We start from the raw sequence: 15,843 nt of genomic DNA, 5'->3' as shown, positions 1-15,843 counted from the left end.
ATTTCAAAATACCGATGGATCGAATCACAAAATTGATTGAAAATAAAAAGACAAATTCGAACAAATTTTAAGAACATGAAAAAACTAAAATATGAATAACGAAATACTTGAAGATAAGCTATCAAAATAAATTAAAGAGATCCACCGAGAATTTAAAGAGCCTCGTCAAAGAAAATGACTCGCTAAGATAAAACTCAAATCAATAAGGAAAATTTAAAAATTAAACAAGGCATTAATACCAAGACATTAGCTTACTTGCAGAGAGGCTAATGATGGAAACCGAAATATTATGAACCGAGTCCCGTGGAATTCGCCCACCATGGAGGACCTTGGGATTCGCCAAAGAATCTGAATATAATTGGGAAATTTAGGTTTTTACTCAAAAAGTGAAAATATCTGCACATTTTACCTCAACACGGAAAAGTTAAAGAAAATACCTTACGCTTTTTTTTCAGATTTATGTTTTTACTCTGTGTTTAAAAATATTTATGATTTTACTCCGTTATCATCTGGTTATCATAAATCCTTCTGTAATTATATTTTTGCGTACGTTATCATCCAATTATCATAACCTTATCATATTTCATTATCATCTAGTTATCTTGCTGCAGTGTTATGATAACAACATGATAATATACTGATACTGACATGATAATTAAATATTGTTTTATCATAACATAATCATAGATATTATCATAACATTATCATCTTGATACCATACGGTATCATATGATAATGTTATGATAACGATATATGATAATATTATGATAACGATATGATAATTAAAGATTATTTTATGTAGAATTATTTTTTCCCGCAATGTTATAATAAGTACATGATAATACAGTGATACTCATATGATAATCAGAGGCTTTTTTTATAAAAAAATATTTTTTCTGCAGTGTTATGATAATGCGATGATAATGCAGTGATACTCATATGATAATTAGATGCTGTTTTGTTTGCATAAAATCGTTTTTTGTGCAGAAAATCGTTTTTTGTGCAGAAAATCGTTTTTTTCATCATAAAATCGTTTTTCATGCAGATATTTAAATTTAAAATTTAAAAAATTAAAGAGTAATTTATTTAGATCTGAAAGTTAACATAAATTGTATTAATCACCACGAATTAAGAAATAAATCGCTAAAATCAAGCATGAAAGAACAGCGGAATGACGACGAAACGATGGCGGAGCGATGAAGAAGAAAAAAAATAAAAATAGAGAAAAAAATGGCGAACAGAGAAGAAAAATGAAAAGAAGAAGAAGAGAGACAGAGATATAGAGAGAGAGAGAGAGAGAGAAAATAAATAAAAAAGTAACAGGTGGTAATATGATTAGAGTAAAAGAAATTTAGTTAGAGTAAAATAATAATAAAAAATAGGTATAATTATAATATAAACATGTCTTAAAGTAAAAAAATAATTCTCTTAAAAGGGCGAGGTATTTTCTCGATATTTTCCTTGTTGAGGTAGGAAATCATAATATTTTAAAGGGTTGATGTCATAAAAATTCACTAACTTTACACGTTTTCTAATTTTAATCACGTTGTTTAAATTTTCTCATTTTCATGCACGAACTACCACTTTTTCTCAAATTCATGCACGGTGTTGAGGTGTCACGATTCTATTGGTGTAATTCGCTGAGGTGGAGATCATTTTACACCAATGAATGAGAGTCACCTCAGCACCGTGCATGAATTAAAGAAAAAGTGGTAGTTCGTGCATGAAAATGAAAAAATTTAAACTGTGTGATTAAAATGAAAAAACATGTAAAGTTTGTGATTTTTTTTGACATTAACCTTATTTTTAAAAAATAGAGTATTTTTTCCTAATTTTCTCAATATAATTCATAGCCAACAATAAAGTAGATTCTAGAAAGGATTGAGATTCCTTCAAATTCAAATCAACTTGAGAGGGTCATGTTTACGATCTACACCGTTCATTGTAAAATGAACGGTGTAGATTAATTTGATTAAAATTCTACCTTTATGATCTATCCCGTATATTTTACAACAAACGGCGTAAATTATAAATATGACCCCCTCAAGTTCATTTTAAACTTGAGAGAATCCCAATTTTTCTAAAAAAACACAGATTTTCTAAAAGATCAGGAATCATATTCCTAATTAAGAAGTATAATCCTATTTAAGAGACTCATTTCTAAATAGGCTTACATGCCAAATTGGTATTCTTTTCCTATTTGGATTCATATACTAAATAGAAATCTATTTTCTATTTATACTGTACAAGATATTCACTCACTACTACCATGTAAAAGAGTTTATGTATGTCTAAATACACGATTATAATTCATATATAATTCTCTTTTCAGTTTAAACTGACTTAAGTATCGGAAAACTAATGAGACATTCACCATCTGATTAGCAATCTATTTTCTTTTGCAAGTTTAACTACCGTCGAGGGATCCATCAATAACTATAAATAATTTATTTAGTTTTTATAATTTTTTAAAAATTTGTGAAAGAAAAATAAATTTATAAAAAAAATATTATTTTTAATAATTTAATTATTTGACCAAATCATTTAATACCTCTAGTTGACAGGGGGGGTGTTACCGGATTAGTGAATTTGGGCAATTGTTGAATTAAATTAATTAGGTCTCATTTGAGGAGGTTTTTGGTAATTATCGCTGTAAAGTGACCCTTACAATTTGATAACTATTTGTTTTGGATCTTTTAATTTCTTTCAAAAACTCAGCTAGACATCAAGTTGTATGATTGCGATAGATTAGCAGCAGTCTTTAACAATTTGATAATTGATTTTACAAAACTTTTATTATATTTTAAAATTACCACATACATATAAATATGAATTGTCATGTTATTATTTTTCTTTTCTTTTTGTTTTGTTTTGCTTCCAAGTCCAACATTTTAACCCTAACGTAAGCCGATGATCATTACTTCATTTGACTCCGTCTGTTAAGGCGGTGCTGCTGCAATCAAAACATATTTTCCATCCAACGGCTTCTGTTGCACCGAAACATAAACTTCTTAATCGAGACCGTTCGTTTTGATCCGCGGCATTGCACGTCCTGCGTATTAGCAGATAGGTCAAACGATAGTGTCACGTACGCGCTTACACCGTGATTTTAACTTACACCATTGTTTTCTCTAACCTCACTCTCAAATACTTTCACGCGCTATCTTACTGGCTGTTTAAGGTGAGTCCTGAACAACTCTTGAGATAGAGCGTGGATTGTTGGTAAGTAATCCTGACACGTGGATAATTACTACTGGTTTGTCTTCTACAATTATGTTACAAGCTGTAAGTTAGTTCCTCTGTGCTTTAGATGTATTGTACCTGTCGTTCATAATTAAATCTCTGTCGTCGGTTTCTATCACGGAATGGCAGTAATATATACATAGATCAAGCAATATGTTATTTACGTTGATGCCCACTTTGCTTAATAATAATTACATTAATACCATTTTCAACAAATTCATTCAAAAACCATGTTATAACTACTTTCTCTGCTTTTGGTGGGGTAGAGACCAATGCAAAAAATCGGGGATCAATTGGGCGAGATGGGAGAAACTTTGCGTGCCGAAAAAATATGGTGGTATGGGCTTCAAAAAAATCCGGGAATTTAATATTGCTATGTTGGCTAGGCAAGCATGGAGGATGGTTAGTGTAGAGGACAACCTTATGGTTAAGGTGTTTAAAGCTAAATATTTTCCTAATTGTTCTTTTCTTGACGCGAAGCTCGGAGCTAATCCTAGTTTTGTGTGGCGGAGCATTTTCGAAGCCCAAAATGTTGTTAGGAAGGGGGCGAGAGTTAAAATAGGGAATGGTAGAAATACCAAGGTTTGGGCGGACCCGTGGCTTAGTGGTGAGGGGTCAGGTTGTGTTAATAGTGCTGTTCCCCCAGGTTTGGAGAATGCTACTGTAAACCAACTCTTTGATGTTGAGAATAGAGCTTGGGATGTTAGTCTTATTCGGGACGTGTTCGATGAGTCTGATATAGGCCGGATTCTCAGTGTTCCGGTTAGTATTAGAGATATTGATGATTCTTGGTACTGGCAGTTAGAAGTGAAAGGAAAATTCTCTGTTAAGAGTTGCTACAAAGCCCTTTGTCAGAACTATTCTCACTTGCAAGATGGGGGGTGGTCCAATATCTGGAAATTAAAAGTGCCGCTTCATGTTAGAAATTTCATGTGGCGTTCTCTATCCGGTTTCCTTCCTACAGCGGATGCCCTAGCAACTAGAAGAGTGTTCATTAATTCTTGTTGTTCAGTTTGTAGTGCAGGTGAGGAGACTCTGATCCATTTATTTTGTTCTTGCCCGGTTGCTATTGATTGCTGGAGCATTGTGGGGGTGAGAAGAGAAGATTCTGAAGTTGAGGATTTCCAAGCTTGGTGCAATGAGTGGTTGGCGTCGTTAAACGAAGAAGACGCAGCTATTTATGCCATGACCTGTTGGTGTTTATGGGTCAACAGGAATAATAAGGTTTGGAAAGGAATTGTGGGGAACGCAGCTTCAATTGTTGGCTCTGCTTCAGAGAGTCTCGCTGCTTGGCAAGCTGCAAGATTTTCCAGTCCGCCGTTGCGGTTGTCGGGTGTAGGGCATGAAGATGGGTTGATCAGATGGAAGGCACCGTCTTCAGGTTATTTGAAGGTTAATGTTGATGCTGGTGTCTTCAAAGATAGGAGCAGTATTGGGCTTGGCATCGTCGTGAGAAACAGTGTTGGTGCACTCATGCAAGCTCGCATGATTTGCATGCATGGGACTGTCTCTGCTCGGTCAGCAGAGATCATGGGCATTCGCGAAGCCCTTAGCTGGCTCAAGGGTACAGAGAATATCATCATCGAGTCGGACGCGAGAGACGTGATTTTGGAGATTCGAAATCCAAATTTGAAAGAACCAGAGATACTTATTGAAGATTGTTTGGATTTAGCGAAGCAATTTAGAAATTTATCTTTTTTATTCGTAAGACGATCTGCGAATCGTGCAGCGCATCTGTTAGCGCAACATGCTCGTTCCATTTCAGGTCATCAGGAATGGTTTTCCCATTTCCCTGAATTTCTTACAGATGTAATTGCTTCGGAGTATTAATAATATTCTACCTTTCAAAAAAAAAAAACTACTTTCTCTGCGTGCCGTTGTGGCATGACTAAGGACAATTATGCATGCAATGAAGTTGGCATAAAAAAAACGACAATTATGCATGCAATGAAGTTGGCATAAAAAATAAAAGAAAATGAAGGAAAACATATTTTTTAAAAATAAAAATAAAAATCTAAAGAATTAAGTAATTATGTAATGTTTTTTAATATTTTTATCGTTCCATTATATTAGAATAAATTATTTACAAAATTTGGATACACATTCAAATTTAATAATAATTATTTAAATAATAATAAAAAAATTATGCGAATGAATTAGTTAAAATTCACGAATAAATAAATGAATGATTAATTTGGGTATAAGGTATAAAAAAACTCTCGAGGTTTCCCCAAAAGTACAGTTCAGCCCTTTTTAATTTTTTGGACACAATTCAGCCCTTGCGATATTTTTATTGAATAAAAAAGCCCTTCCGTCCATATTGTTGTTAACTGATGACGTGACTTTAGAAAAATGGTTCAAAAAGATGCTTAATGTTTAAAATATTTTATATTTATAAACAAATTAACATATCTTCACCCCCTCTTCCTAATTAACTCTAATTAATTAACATTCTTATTAAAATCAATTAAAACATAATTAAATCGATCTAAACCCAATTAAACCAAATAAAATACAATCAAATCTAATTAAATCAAACAAAATCCAATTAATAAAACACAATTAAACTAATCAAAATATGATTAAACCAATCAAACCCAATTAATTAAATCCCTTTAAATTAATAAAAATCCAAATAAATCAAATTTAATTAGAACCTATTCTGAAAACAGTCGACCTTTTTTAAAAACCACTGTCAGCCCCAAAACCAGCACCGGCCCCGAATCATCGCTGGTCCCAAAACCACCGTTGGTCCGAAAACTACGGTCAACACGGGTCTGTTCTCACCTGAGAACAGGCCACGACCTCCGGTGGCCGGAGGTCGTTTTTTTTAAGTTTTTAAATTATAAGAAAAAAATATCATTCAGGTCTTTAATTTAATATGAGTTATTTGAAGGATTAAATTGAAATATATTGTAAATATTAAAGATATTTTTGAATCTTTTCCTTAAAGACATTTGACACCGTTAACTGCCATTTTTAACGGAAGGGTTTATTTATTCAATCAAAAAATTTATTGTGTTCTTTTGTTCAACAAAAAAACCGCAAGGGCTAAATTGTGCCCGAGAAACCAAAACGAGTTGAACTGTAATTTTAGAAAAATCTCAAGTGTTTTTTTGTACTTTTTGCCATTAATCTACTAATTGACAAACTACAAGATAACGTAAAGAAATGTTTTAATATCCTAGACTCATATACTCATATTGGATACACATGCACTCAACAAGTATAAACAATTAAACAATTTAGCTGTAAGATATTTTATCATTAATAAAAAAAACAAATGACTAGCAAACTTTCATGAAAGTTTCACAAAAGTTCAAACCTTTCAGTTTTATCCAATTTTTCCGGAAACGTATGATTTCGTTTCAATTATATCCAAATATACAATTTTATTTATGTGGTGCTGATGTGTGACATGCCACATCAGCGCCACGTAGGCGCTACATAAGCAAAATTACATAGTTGGACATTATTGAAACAAAATCATGAGTTTAAGGACAAATTTGATAAAATTGAATGGTTTGGACTTTTGTAAAATTTTCTTTAAAGGTTTGGCTTTTTTTTGGTTATTTGGCAAAAAAAAAAATTATCATTTATTTAAATATTAAGAAAAAATCGGATTCATATTTAATCCAATAAAAGAAAATTATATAAATTTGATGCATTTGTAGATTTTGATACTTCTTAAAGAATTATATTTATATAATATTTTCAATATATAATTATGTTTTTAGTAATATGTTTTTTTTTTTCAGAAAAAGTAATATGTCAGATGAATATAAATATAAAGATAATTTGTTTTTCAATAATATAAATGATATTTGTTCACATTAATTGACCTATTTTTCATTAGAAAAAATTAAATAAATCCTTTATGTTTAGCATATATTCTAAATAGCTTTTAACGTTATAAATAGTATAGAAAGGTCTTCTTTTCTATAAAATTCAAAAAAAAAATTATATTACTATAGATTAGTTATTGATGGAGTCTGGACTCTTAATCGTTTGATTGAACATGCAAATGAAAGGTATATGGTCAATCGGATGGTGGTTGTTCGATTAACGCTCTGATGCTTCAGTCAGTTTAGGCTTGAGGAGTGTATATTTCTTATTGAATTAGGAATGTAATTCCTGTTTGGCAAGACTTTGAATAGGAAAGTGACTCCTTATTCAACTAAAATCCTATTTAGGAGTGAATTTCTAAATAGGCTAATCTTCTCATATATGAGTTTACTTCCGTTTAAGAGGTAATTCTGAATATCTAGTCTTCTGATCTTATCCCAATTCCGCATGATCAGATCTATGGCGACGCGTTTTGAGCTTGACTTTGAATCTTGTCAAATTCTAAGGGTTTCGACTTTAGCTGGGGATTCAGGCGAATCCTCTCTTGGGTCTTTGGGCATGGCGAAGTCTCTAAGACTCGGGCGCCTTTATTATTGGGCTTTCTCCTTTGGCGAGTTCTTGGATTTACTCGAATGAGTGGACCCCGTACAACTCGGTCATATAATTGTTATGGTGGAATTCGATTTCCATCAGTTATGAATAATATTTTTTAATCAAAAACCGTTAAATATGATTGAAAAAATACTATTTACAAACTACGACGTTGTTTTACAACAAATCTAAAAAATGCTTCGCGGGAATGGGTCCACCGACTTGTCGGATTTGTCAAAGACGAGCTGAGATATGTTCATCTTAGACGAATAAACATCACCGTTTCTATGTTTGTTTCTCAGCTTATAACAAAAAAATTAATGGTGTCCGTACTTTCCAAAAAAATTGATAAACCGAGTAGATCCATGAGCTACTCACAGGAAAAATGTTGAACCAGATAAAGGGACAACAAATAGGAGGCATTTTAAATTATAAATTCTAAACATAAACTAGGACGTTTAAAAGAGTTAATTGTATATGTCTAGTTTGTTGGTAGAGTCTACTCTTTAGATTTAGAATTCTTATTTGAATTGTTTTTAACAATTGAATTCTAACTAGATCTGACGGGCCAGCGAGCTACCGGCCCAGAGGAGTAGCGAATTTGCAAATTGTGTTTTGGGAATTGCGGTTGTGAGTTTACATTTTACTTTTGAATATTGATGCTAAAATGTTTTATAACTCATTTAGATCGCATTGCATTGAGTCGATTTAAAACCAATATAGATCCATTGGAACGAGCTACCTATGGGGCAGTAACAGGGTTGCGTGATCACCAATATTGATACATTAGATTAAGCTTGTGATATCAATATAGAGTTAAGTATGATTATGTTAAGTCATATGGTAATAGTAGCATAGTTCACGACCTAGACTTAACAGGTATTTTTTACGCGTCGGTAACACGGTTCACGGCTCAGATACCCAATACAGAATTGGACGTCGGCAACTCTATTCACAGTCCATAGTATGTATGTTGTTATGGTGTATGTATTGTGATTCATACTATAACTTTTCGATTAGGAAATTTGTGGATTAAGGTTTAATCTAGATCGATTGTCTGACTGCATTATAAAATGTTTTGTATGCGATCTATGTTTTGATAAATGTTCTCAAGTAATTATGCAAATTCACTCAATATTAACCTCATTGATATTTCCATTTCATAAGTAATAATGGTTTTGACGTGACTAGGCTTCTAGTACTTGCTTCAGAAGTTGTGTTTTGATGTATAATTATAAATAACACTTTTGAACTCTAGAGCTGCCTAGTTCAGTACATTCTGTATATTCAGTCTGTTTGACTGTCTGCTTGCAGTAGTTCATTTTAAACGTTTGTACTTTGATTTGAAACTATTGTTGTATGTAAATAGTTTCGTTTGCTGCATGTTTATCTAAAATGCGTTACCAGTCTTTTAAAGTGTTATACTGGTTTGATGTTTTGAGCATTTTAGTATTGCATTGGCAACAAGACAGGTGCGTAATAGGACATTGATGTTTACGCTCTGGTTTCTAAATACAATCATAATTTTGTGACGCGTTTTCTATAAAAGAGTGATTCTTCAAAGAAATTATAAACCTTTATATGTTTTCAAAATGCAAAAAATTTGTATGAAGATTTGTATAGGTTTTAGACTTACTACGGGTTTCGGAGCAACCACTCCCATTCTCTAGCGCCTGTCTCGACTCATGGAATTTGGTTGTGACATTAATATATGTAAAATAAGGTGCTTGCCGAGTTTCCTTTCTTTCTTCTTTCTGTTCCCTAGTTGTTGGACTATATTTTTATCCAGTTATTCATCGGTCGAGTTAGGAAAATTGTCTCTAGATGCTCAACCTGGAACTTGCCTACATTATGAAAATGATCCTTGGTTGTTACTCACCGGCTGATCCCGCTTTTGCAAGTACGTCGACCTCCTCGTTCTCCAACCTACATACTTGTTCCATTTCTCATTTTCCACCATTCTCTTCCAACTTGTTTTAAAAAGTCTTTTTCTTTATCCACATATCTCCTCATCTTAGGATCCCTTGCTTCAAAGATGCACATTATCTAATTTACAACCATTTGAGAGTCACTCTGTATTATTAGAGGTTCAATAATCATGATGCTATTCTCAATCCTATTAACACTTCCTCGTACCCAGCTATATTGTTCAAAGCTCAAAAATCAAACTTAACATAATATTTCAAGACTGTGTTGTGTGGTCTTGATAATATATGCCCATAACTCTTCTAGGTTGGAAGCTAAATTTACTTTGAAAGTCCATTTAAAAAAATTCTCATCTACCTATTGTAGACACCTATTTTTTAGACAGATAAAAAGCGATAAGGAACTGAAGCGTCCAATGATGATTTCCAGAGAAACCCGTCCGGGTGACGAGCTTTCGATTTGCTTGCTGGAATCTAAGCAGGCGTAATCTGTGCACAGTTGCAAACTTGGGGGATTAAAACGTAATTAGGCGTAAATAGCCCATACAAATCCAAAGAAAGTGTAATCTAAGTCTAGAAATTGGACTAATTGCCATTTCTTAGAAGTTTATGGGCCAATTTGCAAGTTTGACAGACTGAAATTGACCTTAACCGAACCTATAGAGCCTGAGAACCTTTTTTTAACACTTTCGGGCACTAAAACGCACTTTTGGCAATCTTTTACTTATCCACTAATCCTTAATACGAATTTAACTAAAACGTTAGAGTTTAAAGCTAATCTTAACACTTAAAAACGTATCACTTCACACACTTTCACCCTAGAATATTCTAGAATGTTCTAGAAGATTCTAGGAAACCCTAGGTCAGCCCTAACCACTATAAATACAGCCTTAAGCAACCTGGCGAAAGGTGGCACACAAACCCTAGAAATATAGACAGAAAAATCGGCCACCACCCTAGATCAAACCCTAGCCAAATTGTACACGAGAAACACACACAAATCACATCAATTCTAGACTAGAAAAACAACTAAGAACGCTTTGATTCTCCAAGAACGCAAGCCCTGCACAGATCCGAAGCTGGATTCCACATCCACTTCGCCAGCAAACGAGCCAAGGACTCAGACCGGTACCTCTGAGGACTCTAATCTTCTTTTCATCACTTTTTTCCATGATTATTTAGAATTTTTAGATTTCATATTTTTAGACTGCATGTTTAGGCTATTTTATAAATTGCTTAAATTATGTTTTTGCCATAATTGTTGGTTTTAACAATATTGTCATGATAGCCATAAAAATTGACTAGGAAGCATGTTATAGATAAATTAATATGTTTTGAATGTTTAAATCCAGAAATTCAGACACTAAAATTGCTTAGAACACATGTTTAGGTTAATTACAAACCTAATTGACATAATACGTTTATTTCAGTAACTACTGCGATTTGATAGTTGTGATGATGCAAATACTCCTTCCATGTCGCATTTAGAATGTTTGATTCTTTTATATGCCTTAATGCTAAAAAAACAGATGCTGGAAATTGCTGTTGTCTGCTGCCTCCGTAGTGCCGCCGCCACCAATCAGACCGGCGGCGCCGCCAGGACAAGGCGGTGGCGCCGTCACTTTATCCTGCAGGCGCCGGGATTCATACCGGCGCCGTGTTCGTCGTTCCTCGGCCTTTCCGAGATTCGCTCCCAGATCTTCCAGACTTCGATCCAAACTTCCAGACGCGTTTTCGGACTCATCCGGACTCCAAATCAAGCCCAATTTGAACCCAGACATAGCTAATCCAATGTAGTTTATTATTCTGTATTGCAGCGGGCCAGACCCGATGTAAAACGGACTCAGAAGTCCCAATATGTAACATAGTGTATAAACCGGGCCCACCAGCCCGAGGCCCGAGGCCCAGTAAACCAGCAACTTCCAAAGCCGATTTCGGGCTAACCCGAACTCGAAATCGACTACGGATCAAACCAGTGGAACCGGATCGACAAAACACACAACTCTCGTGATCTGACCGAGAGCCCATTCTGACCAAACCGATGGTCAAAACCCGCGCGAGTGCCAGACACTCAAAGTCAACGAGGTTTAAAAATATCTTTAACCTTGCATGTTATAATACCCCAAAATATTTTAAGGTAATTAAGTCGTGCCACGTGTCGTGATTTCCGATAAATTAAATTAAGGAGAATTTAATTTAATTATATCGGGAATTTTGAATAAATTTTAGTAAGTTAATTAGCGGTATTTAAGGATTTAACTTTGGAAATTAATATAAAATAAATTATAAATCCCGTGACGGATTTTATTTTGCCAAAATCCGCGAAATAATTTATAGTATTTATGGTAAAAGTTTCAAGTCGATCGGAGACTGTTTAAAATTTGGACGCGGATAGGTTTTGGACTAAATTGAAACTTTTGAAAAGTTTCAAGGACCAAAGTGCAAATTAGCCGTTATATATATATAAGATTTCCTTCATAAGGAAGGATCCAGATTGCCATCAGATTCATCTTTCTCTCTTTTCATTTCATCGCCGTTTTCATTACGGTTCGTGTCGCGGTTTTCGTTTCTCGTCCGTTTCCGACGTTTAATAGCTCAAAACGATCGTATTTCAGTGGCGTATCACGGTAAGCTTGACGTTTTCTCGTTTAAACGGGTATATTTTGAGTTATATCGATTCAAAGTTTTAGGCCACGAAACGATTTTATCGTTTTATCGAGTATAGGATTGATATATAGCGTTTTGAGCTTAGAATACGCGTTTTGGCTGAGTTTGGAGCGTTTTTACGTATATAGCAGGTCGGAAACCCCGAAAATCGATTCAGGGGGATCGTGCACGACAGTACACGATCGTGTACTTGTGGTACACGAACGTGTACCATCAATGGTACACGAACGTGTACCAAGGTACACGAACGTGTACCAACATATGGTACACGACCGTGTACCAAAGTACACGAACGTGTACCATCAAGGTACACGAACGTGTACCTCCCTGCACGAACGTGTATTTCCCGATTCTCGCACCCCGAATCTTCGTACCTTGATCGACTTAGTTGAACTCGCGTGTTGAATCGGAAATCGAATAATAGTTAATCGACTAATGAGAATAGTTAACCTAATGGGGTTAAACGGGAATTTGATTAGAAGTGATTTACGATCTGTGAACGAGTTTGATACCGTTATCGGAGTATACGTGAGAAGCACGACGATTAGTGAAAGTAAAACGTGTCGAGTCTCGAGTCTAGAGTCAATCTTAGAATAGGATTCTGATGTGAGTCAAATGTTTTGAAATTGTTTTAGATCCAGCGAGGCAAGAAGGAGCTGGACCAGGAGCTCGGGAAGCTTGACGTTTCTAAAGCCCCGACGTATTTTTGGATAAGCGTTTTCTGTGAGTTTATACGATTTGCTTTTGAAGTATTTATTCAAGCAACTATTTTATATTGCTTTCTATTTGAATTGCATGATTTATATATTAAATCTTTATATAAATTGCACATATGCTTGATTTGAAACCAGTATTGATCCGATGGAACGTGCTACCTATTGAGCGGCAATAGGACTGTGTGATCACCAGTTTTGATTTGATACAGCTGTGAATACGATTAAGTACATAAATTCCGAAGGTAGATGTATGATTGTGATACGAGAGTGAACTCGGTTACAGTGTAACCTGAGCCCCGTATCTAGTGGGTTAGACCCACCACTGGGATTAAGAGAATTGTCGCGACTGACGTGGTGGAGTGTGAATACTCCCGGGTCGGACTATTGGATAAGTTTTTCCTCTGAGTATATACGGTTAACATATTCGAGGATTAGGGTTTCAATCGGATCCTATACTTGGCTGCATATGATTGATTACGATTTTATGTTTTATTTGAATACTTATTAGTAAATGTATGAACTCACTCAGTATATCCCAATATACTGACCCCTCACAGATTTCCTTTCAGGATAAAGACGCTTTGAGGCAACGGACTTCTATCCTACTTCCAGAAGTCTGTATTTTTGAGTATGTAAAGAAATAGTACTTTACTCTTAGAGCTGCAGTAGATAAGTCTTTTGTCAGTCAGCTTGTATGTAATAGTTTTCTGTAAATACAACTTTAACGTTTTAAAGTTTTAAACGTTTTACGCTTGCTGCGTTATATATATATTGTGACTGCCAGAGGATATGTATGCCTGGCATGTGTGCTTCTGCATGACACGTGTTTATGTATGTCATGCATGACGTTTATGTTTCTCGAAAAATTATATTACGTTTTTAGGCTTGCTACGGGTTTCGGAGCAACCACTCCCATTCCCTAGCGCCGGTCTCAGCCCTGAGATTGGGTCGTGACACATGTATATCCAATTGCCCCTTAGCATGCTAGCATTGTTTACTGCTTTCCAAAAGTATTCCAAATCAAATAAAACCGGTTAAAGGACTAATCACCTAAAATTGGCCCATTAATGCAATTCCAGTCCATCACTTAGACATCGTAGGACTAATATGAAAACGTAGTAACGATTGTATAGGTTTTTCAAGACTCACCTAATAAAATCAATCAATCACACTTATACATCCGGTTTTAGGACTTGTGCATGTAAAATATCCAGACCAGTCAGACTTATGCTATTTGCTAGAAACCTCTAAGGTTTGATGTATGCTTAGGAGTACTTGCTACTTGCCTCAAATGCTAGTCCAGATCAAGTCATATGCGCGTCAAACGTGTTTACAGCTTTCATACTTGTTTATTTACAGCTTTTCATATATTGTGAACTGCATATACTGTTGACATGAGATATTAAACGAACATGTTCAGAAAATAAAGCCGGTAACCGATAAGCCAAGCACAAGAGTATCGGGGAGGTCCACGAACCCTAGTCTTTGCTCCGATGCACGATAGTCTTACCGGAGGCGAGTAAGGCTATCTAGTCGGTTAAATGGCATTTCCTAGTTGAACTAGGTGACGACTCCTTTTTTAAACCATTTCCAGATCGAGAAGTCAGCCATAAGCCTTGGGCGAGCGGGCCCCGAACCCCGCTCCGCTCACACCTATGTTTGTTAATCATGAGATGCAGTCTCTGCAATAAAATCAGCTAGTTTTAATGTTTTAAGTGCATGTTGGGGGTTCATATCTTATGTTGAAAGCTCTGAGCCAACAAACCACGCTATTAGACTTCCGGAAGTCTAAAATCGATATAGTTCTTTTTCGCAATAATTGGTTGGTCCGAACAATGATTATACAAGCTTCAAGAAATCTCCTCAGTTTATCTGATGATATTTTCAGGGCTAACACAAATTTTTCAATCTTTGAGTACCGCAATTTTGGGACTTTCAAGACTTTACAAATTAAATATCTATCTTTGCAATGCGTGCCCTTCTTTGACCAAAATCGCTTAGATTATTTCCTGGGTTAGTACCTAGGGGTGTGCATTCGGTTTGAACCGAACCGAACCGAACCAAACTTTTGGGTTTTTTAAAAACCGAACCAAATTTTAGAGGAAGAAAATAATTCGAACGAACCGAACCGGTTGGTTCGGTCGGTTATTTCGGTTTAGTTCGGTTATTTCGGTTGCATGTAACACAACCAGAATTTTTTTACATTCAAAACCGAACCGAACCGATCAACCGAAATTTATGTCCAATTCCAACTGAACCGAACCGAACCGAATTTATCGGTTCGGTTCGGTTTCGCACACCCTTATCAGTACCATGTATAACTATAAGTGCTTCCCAAATTCTGACCTTCCCAACAGAAGAGGCGGGCTGAGAAATACTTTTAGCTCAGAGTAAGCTGTTTTATATTCTTTAATATTTTGAAAAACGACAAATACTTTTTGCCCGAGTAAGACATAAACTGACCTATAGTTGCAATACTTTTGTTTTACTTGTGAACTTTCTTTAATATTATTTTAAAATTTCTTTAATATTATATAATAATAAAAAATAAAAAATTTAAATTGATTTTTATTTTTAATAGTGCACATTCAGTTCAGATCAAACTGAACCAATTTTTTTTTTTAAGTTTTCAAAATCAAACCAAAATATTAAGTACTTAAATTTTTATGTCTAAAATTGGATATAACCAAAAACTATTTTTTTTGTAATTTCAAATAGAATCGAATCAAATCGAACCAAACTAAAATCTTTCATTTTTCAAAGCTGAACACAAATATTTACGATTTAATTGTTTTTCAAAATAAAGCGCACCCATAAGATCAGTTGGATTTTTGGTTTGATTATTGTCATTTTGG

Source organism: Mercurialis annua, linkage group LG7, assembly GCF_937616625.2.
Source record: "Mercurialis annua linkage group LG7, ddMerAnnu1.2, whole genome shotgun sequence".
NCBI classification, from domain to species: Eukaryota; Viridiplantae; Streptophyta; class Magnoliopsida; order Malpighiales; family Euphorbiaceae; genus Mercurialis; species Mercurialis annua.
This window is presented reverse-complemented; position numbering follows the sequence as displayed.